Source organism: Oenanthe melanoleuca, chromosome Z (assembly GCF_029582105.1).
Source record: "Oenanthe melanoleuca isolate GR-GAL-2019-014 chromosome Z, OMel1.0, whole genome shotgun sequence".
NCBI lineage: Eukaryota > Metazoa > Chordata > Aves > Passeriformes > Muscicapidae > Oenanthe > Oenanthe melanoleuca.
This window is the reverse complement of record NC_079362.1, coordinates 9,953,814-9,966,381: the sequence shown is the minus strand read 5'-3', so window position 1 is coordinate 9,966,381 and position 12,568 is coordinate 9,953,814. Positions and strand designations below refer to the sequence as shown.

The 12,568-nt window shown below is 45.8% G+C and overlaps 1 protein-coding gene across 1 annotated transcript in view; it reads right to left on the bottom strand.

The window, feature by feature from the left end:
• The window catches only part of MEGF10 (multiple EGF like domains 10), an 86,238-nt gene extending 82,726 nt beyond the window's left edge, over nt 1–3,512 (bottom strand). The window contains exon 1 of the mRNA XM_056514393.1: nt 3,450–3,512. The gene's annotated coding sequence lies outside the window, so the exon portion shown is untranslated. The remainder of the gene's footprint in view (nt 1–3,449) is intronic.
• Nucleotides 3,513–12,568: the final 9,056 nt, after the last annotated feature.

The window sequence follows — 12,568 nt, the reverse complement described above, 5'->3', positions numbered from 1 at the left end:
TATGAAGTCTTTAAATTTCTTTGAGAAAATAATTTTGCACACACTTGCACCTCGGTGTGTTCAACAAGAACGATCTGGTAGGGTGAAAAGGGTGTTATTTTACAGCAACAGAAAAACAATTAAATTTCTTTCCTGAAGTTACACAGCAAGTCAATGTCAAAGTTAAAATTATGTTTTCTGCTGTATCTTTTCATTGTCTTTCACATCAGCTCAGAATTAGTTTCTCACTGCTGACTATGGGCTAACTTCTCTAACAATCAGATACAAAGCACTGATAAAACTGGAAGAGGAGGCTGTCCATATTTTAATATAAACCTAATGTGTACATCCAAAGGCATGAACCACAAATCCTTACACAGGCAAAACATCAATTAAAGACCAGTTTGAATGGGTTAATTAACATGAATGCTGATACAATCAATAAAGCTATTTCAGTAAAGCAAATCCCACCTCAGAATGTTTCTCCTAGTCTTCTGACAGATGGCTTCAGATGATACATACTCTTTTCATAAGTTAAAAAAAAAATTTGGAATATCAAGACACAGATTCTTCTCACAGACGAAAAAATACTGCAGTTATATCTACGTTTATGCTAGGCTGACTGGAGCATATGAAGTCAGTACTAATTACTGACAAACTAATCTGTTAATATTAAAAATCAAGATCAAATTCCTGGCAGTGAATCAGCAATATAATTACTATATACTGAAATCTGATTCCACTGGCATCATTCATCAAGGAAGACATCACTTAACAGGAGTAAGGATGTAAGATCTACATCACTCCTGTCAATACCTAAAGAAACACTAGTCACCTACACTAAAAAACTATTAAAAAAAAGGATCACACCCATCTTACAGTACTATCTACATAACTTTGGGGTTTTAAAACCAACATATCTTTGGTTAGACTAAAACTGTGGCATATACACAAAATATCTGGTTTTTATCTTCCTCAAAAGCCACTTGCTTCCCCTGATAAAAAGTGAAAATGCCTAGATAAGAAAAAGCAATGTAGAGAAACCATGCAAAACTCTTGCCAAGTAATCTGAATATAAATTCAAGGGATCTTTACCAGCTGCAGTCAAAAGCCCACTCCAAACTGTGCTAGATGTTAATCAAACTTAAGTATGTTAATGCACAGTTCTTGTGTTCTTTGCATAGATGAGTTAATTGCTTTTGTTAACTGCACTTGCTTCCTTAGGGGGGTGTGTGTACCCATACAGCTGAACAGCTGATTGTGGAAAACATGGTTATGCAAGTCACTAAAGAATTGTTCACTTGGTTAAACCCTTCTGCTCACCTCAAGACAGCTCATTTAACTGTAACCCTCGGACAGGTCCTCCAGGTGCCCACTCCCACCCTACCAGTCACACTTAAAACGATATCCAACTTTCAGATAGACATTTAAATGGTGAAATTTATATACAAAGGGCTAAGGCCTCCCCCCTCCTCAATGACAAGGTAGTACAGTTTCTGTCTGTGGGGACTCAAATCTGGCATGCACAGCCCTTCCCCTAGAGAACTGGGCCACTACTGGACCATTTTACCACCTGATACACCAAAAAAGGGGAACTCTATTTCCAGAGAAATTAAGTAGACACAGCCAGTTGACTTTAAACAGGTCACTGAGCTGCCCACGGTTTCGAATTTTTTTTTGCCAGATGAACTATAATCAATGAGAGCAAACCAACAAATTTCATAGCCAGTCATGAGAACTGCTCTTTTCTGTCAGAGACTTGTAATGCACACTAAAGAGCCTAGACAAAGCCATGGCACCTCCACAGTTAATTAGCAGTCAATACTAAAATGGTGCTACTGATTCACCCCCTGCGGGAGCACCACACACTTGATTGTATGATAAGGTCACATGGTTGGCTGTGTAAAAAAAATTAAATGAAGTCTCTTCCATAAGGTGCCATATGCTGATGCTATGCAGGTGCATGAGTTACATAGGTAAACAAGTAGAAACCTTGTCCTTAAATTACAGTTTGTCCAGCTTATTAAAAAATTGGAGCACACTTGCCCAGACAGTTTTTCTGATTTGAGGTGGGTAATCAAACTAGACACGCTAACACTATTTCATTTGCAGGGCCACTAAGTAGCAAGCAGTATAGTTATTTGGTTATCCAGCCTGTTGTTTTCCTAAATTCTGTCTCCAGCTCAGATATTTGCACCCCTCACTGGCTCCACTTCAAGAAGAACACACATACCTAATTACATATGCTTTCCTCCAAGTATTGTGCTACTGGGCATAAATACCATTAAAGGATGTTGACAAGGCAACTGAAGCCAGCTTTCAGTTTCAGTCTCACATCAGACATGCTGCTCAATCAAAGAATCTAAGACTTTTCAGCAAAGGACTGCAGCTTATCTGCTGGGAAACAAACTCTCCAGACTTGTCTTTTGGGGCTTTTATTCTTTGCTCTTCAAGACGGTAGATGAAAATATTTTTCCTATATAGAGTCATTATGTTAATCACCTTTCTAAAGCACTGCTGCCAAAGCTGAGTTACCAACTTGTTAAAATACACTATGAAGCATCATCTATACAGATGACAGTTTCCAAGTGGGGTTTTAAACTCACAGTGAGAAGTTGGTACTTACGAAGAACTTCAGTGCTGTATGTGATTCTAGGAAACGCATATTGTCTTTGACTGGCAGCAACATTTAAGTAATTAATAAGATTGCTGAAAGCTCTCAATTCCCAGCTCATTCGAGGAAAAGCAGCTGCGTATTTTTCCTAATTGATTTGTGCCTACATTTCCAGATTGAACCTACTCCTTGGCTGAAAGACAAAATAGGAAATGTTTACGCTACTCTTACTGTCGCCAAAAGAAAATCTGTGCAGGATACCACACAACTGAGAATTTCTCTAGTCAGCTTCTGCTGAGGGACATATGCTGGAACGAAATCAAGGTATTAAACAGATGTGCATTTTCATGTGTAGGTCACGCTAATTTACATCTATACACAAGTATCCCTCTAGTCCAGTGTGTGCACTCGCTCCAGTTTCTGCTCAGGACTGCCAAAAGCCTTCCATGAAAACCAAGGGTAAGCTTTAAAAACAGACACTTAGCGGGGGGGGGGTGGGGGGAAACAAAAAAAACAAAGTGCTCTGAGGAGAACCTGAACCGACTCGTCCGGGCTCGGGACCGCAGGAGCGCTCCCGCATCCCGCCCCACCACCCACACGAACGCGGGGACACACGCCTGGATGCTCTGCAGAGGCGGAGGCATCGCGGGCAGTCCTGCATCCCATCCGCTCCCCGAAGGATGCTTCTGCCCAGTGCAAACCCAGCTCCGGGAGCGATGCTGTCTCGCCCCCGCTTCCTCCCCGAGGCTGCCGCGCCCGGCACCTGCGGGACGGGACGGGACGGGACGGGACGGGACGGGACGGGACGGGACGAGACGGGACGGGACGGGTCGGGTCGGGTCCGGTCAGTACCTACCTGTCCCGCGGGCACCCTTCCCGTCCGACCGGCCACCGGGAGCCGCCGCCGGGAGCCGCCGCCGCCGGCACTTGAGCGAGGGGCGGTGTGAGCGGCGGGGCCGGCGGGAATCAGCCCCTCCTCTGCCTGTCCCGGACCGCCCCCGGCCAGACCCACAGACATTTTTAACCACTTACCGCTTTCCCAGCGCCAGCCTTGCTGGGGCGCGGTGCCGGGCGGGGTATGTGTTCTGTCAGTGCCAGAACCGCTGTCCTCCCCTCACTTTTAGGCGAAGTGCGAGCTACATAGGGACCTCAGAGGTCATTTTATTCGGCCTAGTGAAAGAAAGGTACCTACCCAGCAGGTGGTGGAGGAGTGAAGTCGTCTTTTCAAACGACTAAATGCTTAGGTCCTGCCATGAGGGGCTGATCCGTAGCCCCGTCAGGAGCATATTTACAGAGAAACAAACGTCATGTGCTGCTCTCCAGAACTGCTACGGAAAGGAAGAGCAGGGTGACTTCTGCACTTAAATACATTCTAGTATATTTTAGATACTCCGTAAGAAGTGCTGCTTCTTTTTTTGATTTATTTTTTCCCTATTCAAACGTGCTGTCGCTGTTTTTACGGTCGCTGCTTGGCTCGGTCTTTGCCAGCGGCGGGCCCGTCCTTGGGCCGGAACGGTGAGGAACGTTGCAGCACCTTCTGAGAGAAGCCACATTTGTGGCTACTCAAGCCCGCTCGTGTCACCCCATACAGCTTGTCCCCATGCCCATGAGGTGTGGGGGTGCTGTCCCCAGGCAGGCACTGTGGGGTTGCTGTGGGCCGAGTGTGCCCCAGCCCGGGCTGTGGGGCGAGCCGAGTGCCCGCACGTGTGGGTGCTGCCGGGGGGTCTGTGGGTGCTGCCGCAGGATCTGTGGGTGTCCGGTGTGTGGGTGGGAGCTGCCCGGACCGGCACGGGGCGGCAGGAGGAGCAGCAGCGGCGCTGCCGCCTCAGGGGCGCAGGCGGGAATCGGAGATGGGCCCTGAGCTCCAGGCGGGCCTGCACAAGGGGGACTCCGGCAGTGGGAGCTCAGTGCCCGTGGCGGGAGCTCACAGGGTGTGGGGGTGTCTGAGGGGAGCTGGGGCTGTCCATAGCTGGTGCTGGGGGTGAGTTGCTCCTTCCTGGTGCATCAACAAGCTGATACAGCAGTTCTCGGGAGCTTATCCCAGACAAGCGATGTGGTGCCGAGGGAGGTTATGGCAGCTGCACTTCAGAGATCTAGGGACACCAAGTGGCCAGAGGGACTGCATGGGTTTGGGATGGCTATGGGGTGTTTGCATTGAAGTCCTGCGTTGAGGGGATTGCAGTGACACAGAGTTGTTGAGGAAGGTTAAAAGCAGGTTGTGGGTCTTCTGCTGGGATAAAACAGGTCGGAATCCCCAAGATTTCTTGCAGGGTTGGGAAGCTGTTCGCAGGACAGGTGTCACTGGGGACCGTGAGTCCTGGTGCAACCTGGTGAGCCCAGTGCCCTGAGATGGAGACCTGGCCACAGAGCCCCCATTGGGAGATCAAGTGCCAACTGCTGCATCCCCAGGAAGTGATACCAGCAGGTGCCAGAGCTCGTCTCTCACCTCCAGGTGGGAGGGGATGTGTGCTTGCTGATGGCCTGGATGGGCAGAGTCGTCATTAAGATGCAGACGTAGCAGAAACTAAAGTACGTAGCAGAAACTAAAGTACAGCTGGAGATTGAGACTGGATGTACATAGCAGAGACTCGGGAGCCAAAGGTTTGGTATAACCATAGTACGAGTGTAGGTCTGAAAGGGAATGGAATGCATTTATTGTGGAAGGCTGGAACACCTTTGTGTCTTCTGTTGGCTTGCCCTACCCCCATTTTAGAGATCTTCCCTACTTTGAGGTCCTCCACATCCATTTGCTGCGTCAATGGCCAGATTGTAACTGGAAGTTCTTCCATATTTGAATGACCCCATTGTGCTCCCCAGGCCTGTTTTGGGTTCAGCATGAGAGCAGCCTGCAGCAAAGCTCTGACCAGCTTTTTGCAGGTTTGCCTCTGGGCTTGGGGTTGTTTCTGTTTCGGGGATCTATTATAGGGTTTCTTTCAGGAAATGGGGGGCTGTTGGATGTCAGGTATGGTTCTGGAGGTGGCTGACAAATTGTGTTTACTCCTGCTGTGTTCTGGGAAGATGTCGGGGTTTCTGGGTGTTTCTTTGTTTGTCAGGTGTAAAGTGCTTCAAGTAAGGTCTGTGTGCCTCCTGTGTGGGGCCACTAGGGCCAGGTTCAGCTGTGGGCACCTGCAGGAGCATCTGTGGCTGCCTTGCTGTGCCCTTGAGCCAGTGAACCAGGAATGGAGCAGGGCCTTGGTGTGATCCTGCATGGACACTTGCCTGACCCTGCAGAGGGTCTCATGCTTGTGGCTCTCTTTCTCCCCAGCGTGTGTGCTGTGTTATCAGTGATAGATGGATCTGGACATTGTGGGTACACAGCCATGAGGAACGAGCTCTGTGTCCACACCTCCCCACTGCTGAGTTGTCGTGGTGCTCCCTGCAACTTTGTTCCAAGGGTGAGCCATTGCTCATTGACCTGAGGCCTTCACAGTAGTTTTAGTGTAGTATGAGTGTGGTGGATAAGAACTTGAACAGCTTTTAGGTGTGGGATAGCAAGTGCACAATGCTGAACGCAGCCAGGAAGGGTGGGCAGGACACAGCAAGAGTGGGAGCTTTGCTGTAGGAGAGGCTGTTGGGAGGTGCTCCTGGAGTCCAGGAGAGAAAGGCCAGCCGTGGCAGCAGCTCTGGGCCAAAGGGCAGCGCCAGGGGCTGCCATGCCCAGAGGCTGTGGCACAGGCAAGCCTTGGGGTGCCTGGGGTTTGGGGCTGTGCTGTGGCAGTGCCACATCTCTGCCCCAGCGCAGAGCCATGGGGTGGCCACGCAGCCCTGACCATGGTGCTGGGGGGCTGCCATGGTCTGTGCAGCGCTGCTTCGTTTGCTGCAAGATGGGAGCTGCCATCACCTGCTGGATGAGCAGGTGGGGCAGCAGCTTCCATGCACCCTGCAGGGGCAGGCTCTGGGTCCCCTGCTGGGGTAAAATGGCTGGGAGTTTCTGGGATTTCTTGCAGGGCTGAGGAGTTCTTGTCAGAACAGATGGTCACTAGGGACCATGGGACACAGTGTAGCCTGGTGAGCCCAATGGCCTTGAGATGGAGACCTGGCCTCAGAGCCCCCATTTGGAGATCAAATGCCAACTGCTGCATCCCCAGGAAGTGACACCAGCTGGTGCCAGAGCTCATCTGTCCTCTGCAGCTGGAAGGGGATTTGTCCTTGCTTAGGCCCTCGAATTGCAGAGTCATACTTGAGATGCAGATGTAGCAGAAATGGAAATGCAGCTGGAGAGCGAGACTGCATGCACATAATGGAGACTCAGAGGAGCCAAATATTTGGTGCAGCCATAGTGTGAATGTAGGTCTGGAAGACAGTGGAATATTATTTTCTTATATGCACCTTCAAATTGTTGGGTTGTTGCTCTTTTTTTCAAAGAGCCAAGTAGTTTATTGCAAAAGCACATCAGTCTCGAAAGGCAAAGAGTCATAAGTGTTGGAAGTCCATGCCAAAAGTTTTTGGTATAGAGTCCTAAATAGCAGTTAAGTCCCAATTAGAAGTATAAGCTGCTCCTGTCGAGGTCCTTGCAAGGCCGATGTTGCTGTTGGAGCTCCTGTCTTCTTCAGATTGTGATGATGGTGGTGAGGAGAGAAGAAAAGTGAGAGAGCAGATACAAAAGCAAAATCGAATCTCTCCCTAATGCATAGATTTTTGTATACAAATTACCCAACAAGCTAAAAACACAAACTTGAACCATTTCTTCTTAACGCACTAGAATTGTAGTTTCTTAGCCCACCAGGTGATGTATAAACTACTTATATGGTCTATCTTGTTCTATCTGAAAAATGTAAGCAATGTTCTTACTATGGTTTTATTACGTGTAAAACTATGTTCCTGGAGCCTCTACGGAAATTTATTTTCAACACTAGTATCTAGGATTGTGTCTTTCAACGTTCATTAGAACTCACGCTTCTACGCTGGTATCGAAGACCTTTACTCTCTAAAGCACTTAAAACTTACTCTTCCTTGCTTGGTTGCTTACTTACTTGCTTGCTTATTCTAAAACCTAATCTTACACCCCTACTTTATGTATAAGTGGCTTAATATACTTAAATCCATCCAAAGGTTTTAATTCAATCCGTGTAATCTGATTTCTTTATGAAGAATTCAGATAGACCCTTGATTTACAGACTCCAACATCAGGTATTAGCAATGACACTAAAAGCGGTTGATGCCTAGAGGAGCTGTAACAGAGACTATACAGAGTTAAATGGAATGAAATGGGTGTTTATTGAGAGGCCTTCAAAGACCACACCCTGGCAGTACCAGTTGCCACAGTGTGGCCCCTGCCTGGATGGCTCCAAGATGGAAGCAAAAGAGGGCTTGGTCACATGATCTCACATCTTTTTAGACTTTAGTCTATTTGTATACAGGAGTCAACCATCCAGTTAATAGTCTCAAATTATAAGGTTTCATCCTCCTTGCTTGCTTGCTTGCTGGCCCGCCCTCCTCTTCTCATGTTGTTTATGCTTAGGGCCTGGAGTTTGAAGAAATTGTCCTTGAGTCAGTAGCTGAAATCAGACTATTTTGTCTTCATCACCCTAAGCACAACGGAAAAGCATACCCAAGCAGAACAGAAAACTCAGAACTTAAGGAATCAGTATTAGTTTTTATAGACAGTCATGAGAGGTCTGGACTGTGCTACTTTTTGTTCGTTTTTCCAGCTGTTGTCTGTGATTCTGAATCACCTGATGAGAGGACTACTTTAAGGAAACAAATTACATTTATTCCAAGGGTAAAATAAAGGGACTAAAGTCCTTCCATCTCAATTGCGTTGATTGGTTAATTTAAATTTTTTTTTCTTAAGCTTATGGAATTTCTTTCTCAAATATTCAAGTGTCCATTTCTGATGGATTTCTACTCTTGTTTACCATTACTGTTATAAATGACTCAGACGCCAAGCAAGAATGAGTTATATAAGTTGTAGTGAGAATTCATAGAAAGTCCACAAAGCAAAAAGCCAGTGCTGGGAGCTTGGCTGACCGCCAGAGGCTCATCCACAAAATGGCTGCTCTACTCTTTATACCCCTGTTGTTGCATTGGCTTTTAAGGCTTTAGTTAAATTTCACTGGTTTGTATGGCAGTCAGAATTAAAGAAATGTGTTTCTTCCAGCTCTCCTATTAAATATCTAACAACTTAAAAATCATCATAGAAACACCTACACATTAAAACTTACTCAGAGGAGAAACTAAGTATGCAACTGACTATTCGGCTTAACTTGTTTTGGGTGGGAGGGGGAACAAAGAAAACAAACCCAAAACTAAACCATACCATATGCAAATTATGTGACACCACAAGTGAATTATGCAAATGAAAGATGTATCTTAGAGCAATAAAACAGGTCACATAATATTATGTACTGGCAAAAAAGGCATCAGACACCTTTCTGAAATAGCATTTTATGCCCAGCTTCTGAACTCACAAAGCAGTTGGTGGAAACTTAAAAATACATCGCAGAAAGCCCTATTTTTTTTTCTTCGTACAGAACCAAAAAAATGCAAACCAACAAAAATCCCCCAGCCACCCAGTGACTTGTCCAAGGACAAGTAACTCCAAACAGGGTTGGGGGACTAGGGTTTATATAGGAAAGCTTAGGGGTTGGGTAGACCAATTAACTGAGGGTGCAGGGACAGAACAAAGAGGGAAGGGCCAATGAGATACAAACAATTTGCTTAGAGTAGGGAAGCATTATGGGAGGAATTTTTCTCTCTACTCTGAAGGAGGTTGATGCTTAGGAACCTTCTCTCCAGGTGAGAGTGCTAGGATCTATGTTGGCCCATCAGAGTCCTCAGCCTACTTAAACATTTTTCAAATAAAATAGAAAGTAGCCTTAAGAATTTCTGTTTCTGTGATACTTTCTTTAATGGTCACAGCATGGCCAGCAAATGCAGTCCTTTTTGAAAGCTTGTACTACTGCTTGGAGATTTTTCCTTTCATCTTCATGTAACAACCAGAAGTGCTACAACCATAAAGTTCTCAGAAGATTCAGTTAAAGACAAAATCACACAAAGTCCCTGGAAAGTTTCAAAGCATGCACAATTTGCAGTCTACCAAAATTCAGAGAATGTTTTAGACTTCCATTTTTTTATACTACTAGTTCATCAACCCTTGGTTTTGAACTAAAATATTTTTTTTATGAACTACAGACAAGACACCAACTTGAAGAATCATCAAAAAAGCATATGAGCAGGTGAAGTAGGTCTGGATTTGTGTATTGTAGAAGGTAGTTTGTAGCTCTAAACCGAAATTCTCAGTGTTCACGTCACAAGTCCTTTGGTTGCAGTCAGCATTGACCATTGCAGAAAATCAGATTCTCACTAGCTCCAACTCCACCGCTGGCAGAAAATGCGGAGTAATTTTGCAGCAGAGAGAAATGTTCTTTCACTTACTACCTAGCAGTGTAATTTTGCTAAACTTCTGCAACTGAAGGAGCAGACTGCAGTCTGATTTTCTAACCAAAGTCTGAATTTGTTGAATTCTGCTGTTCCTATGTAACTGCTAGTTTTGTACAGACTAAAGAGACAAATAGTTTGTGCCAAAGATTGAAGTTTGAGAAATTATAAAACACAGGGGTTATGGTGAGTCTTGAAGTCAAGTTCTACCACCTCAGTTAATGTGGAAAATCCTCCTGTGCCTCCTGGGCAGTATTCCTACATTCTCTCTCTACCTCCTGATGACTCTATGACAGCTTGCATGTCTCACACCATATCTGGATTCTTCCTCAGCCTGAATTGCATAATTTCGGTCATCCAGAAAGTTAACAAGCCATGAAAGCAGGAATTAAACTGCTAGACTTAAAAATACAGAACTGGACCTTGCTGATTAGCTTCCCTAAAAGAGAGGTTGGATGAGGAGTGCAGACTTCTGGAGGCCAAAAGGTTATTTTTTAAGTCTATAAACCATGGTGAATTAAGAACATATATATATATATATATATACGCGCATACATATATACTTTTACTTGATGAGCTTCAAAGATTGGTCTCTTCTATATCATAAAACTATTAAGGTCTCTAGCAGAGACATGCTTTACTTCATTTGTCAGCCTACTAAAAATATTAATTTTTTAGCCACTCATGAATAGTTATACAACTTACAAGTTGCAACACATTACAGTCCAGCTATGGATGCAGCAAATGGAGGTGGAGGGCGTCAAAGCAGAGGGACGATCTCTAAAACTGGTGCGGGGGCATGTCAACTAAAGATACAAAGGTGTTCCAGCCTTCCACAATGAAAGCACTCTGTTGCCTTTTAGACCTACATTCATACTATGGTTGCACCACATCTTTGGCTCCCTTGAGTCTCTGGCACCAGGTGGTGCCACTTCCTGAGTTGGCACTTGATCTCCCTAGTGCCAGCTGGGGGCTCTGTGGCCAGATCTCCATCTCAGGGCCATTGGGCTCACCAGGCTGCACTGGGACTGTCACCCAAGTGACACCTGTCCTGAGTACAGCTCCCCAACCCTGCAAGAAATCTTGGGGACCCTGAGACATTTTACCCCAGCAGAGGACCCACAGCCTGCTTTTCCTTCCTCAACAACTTTGTGTCCCTGCTATCCCCTCAACGCAGGACTTCAGTGCCAACTCCACATAGCCATCCCAAACCCATGCAGTCCCTCTGGCCATTTGGTGTTCCCAGATCTCTGAGGTGTAGCAGCCATGATCTCTCTCAGCAGCACATCAGCTTACTCTGTCGGGGACAAGGTCCTGAGAACTGCTGCAGGCTCAGCTCATTGATGCACTACAAAGGAGCACCATCCAGAACCTCACCCCCAGCACCAGCTATGGACGGCCCCAGCTCCCCTCAGGCACCCTGCTCACCCATGTCAGCAGCTCAAGGCATTTATGTACATCCACAAGAGATTCTGAACATTCATAAGTTACACTGGGTAGCAGTAAAGCTTCAGAAGGAAGAGCACAATTCCTGAAAAGCAGTATTGAACACTACCTACTGAGGAAAAGTCTTATTTAAGTAAAAAAATATACATGTTATGCAAACAGCTCAGAGTATCACCTACTTATGTAGCTTTTCAATATTTTTCACTTTTACTTTTCCAGTAATGCTAAATTATTTGATGTAAAAATGATTAGATATGAAAATATGCAAGCCTTCCCATCTAGGTGGTTGACTGGGCTGCTAAATGACCAGAAAAAGTATGCAAAAAATTGCCCCTCTGTGGCAGCTTGTTTTCTTACCACTGCCCATTGATCATGCAGATGGTGTGGGAGGGAAGATCAGGCTCCCCTTCAGGATCACATGGATCAGGGCACCAGGGCCATCCTCTGGTTCTTGTCCCACAGCCTCGCCAAGCTTACAGCCTTAAGATGTAAGCCTTAAGATTAGAGCCTTTTGTCTGCTGAGTGACAGTGCAGAAGGGTAGTCAAGGTGGCACAAGATTTCTTTTTCAGATCTGTGGGTGTTGCATGTGCCTTGAGCACCTCAGATACTGTTTGCCACGGACACAAAAGGTCTGCCAGTGCTCTGCCGCCCCGCGTAGCTTGGTCCCAAAAAGCAACCCCTAAAGCATCCTGTGTCTGAGGGTCATTGGTACTAGTGAAAGTCAAATCACAGTGTTTAGCCCATAACTAGTCTTTTCAAACTGTAGGTTGAATTTTCCTGTTGCATTTTTCCAAAATCAGTTTCAACATCTCTTCAACGTCCTTTTGTTCCTGGGATATATTATTCCCCATCATTCTTGGCAGCTTACCTTCCGTCCTGTGGAAAGGTTGATTGGTGCACCACAGGCTTCATTTCACTCCCATAAAGTTCAGCTGAGTATTGCCACTAGTGCAACAGCTGTACTTGCCTATTTAGGTCCCTGTTCGGGTGCCTTTTGTGACAACTGATTGCATGGACTCAGGTCAGTGAAGATACTGAGGCATTTATTGCAAAAAGCATAACTTTTTGTTATGTCCATAAGTTATCATTTCTTCACCAAGTGAGCTATCACACATTGCCATGTCAGCACAACGTAGTTTAGTATCTTT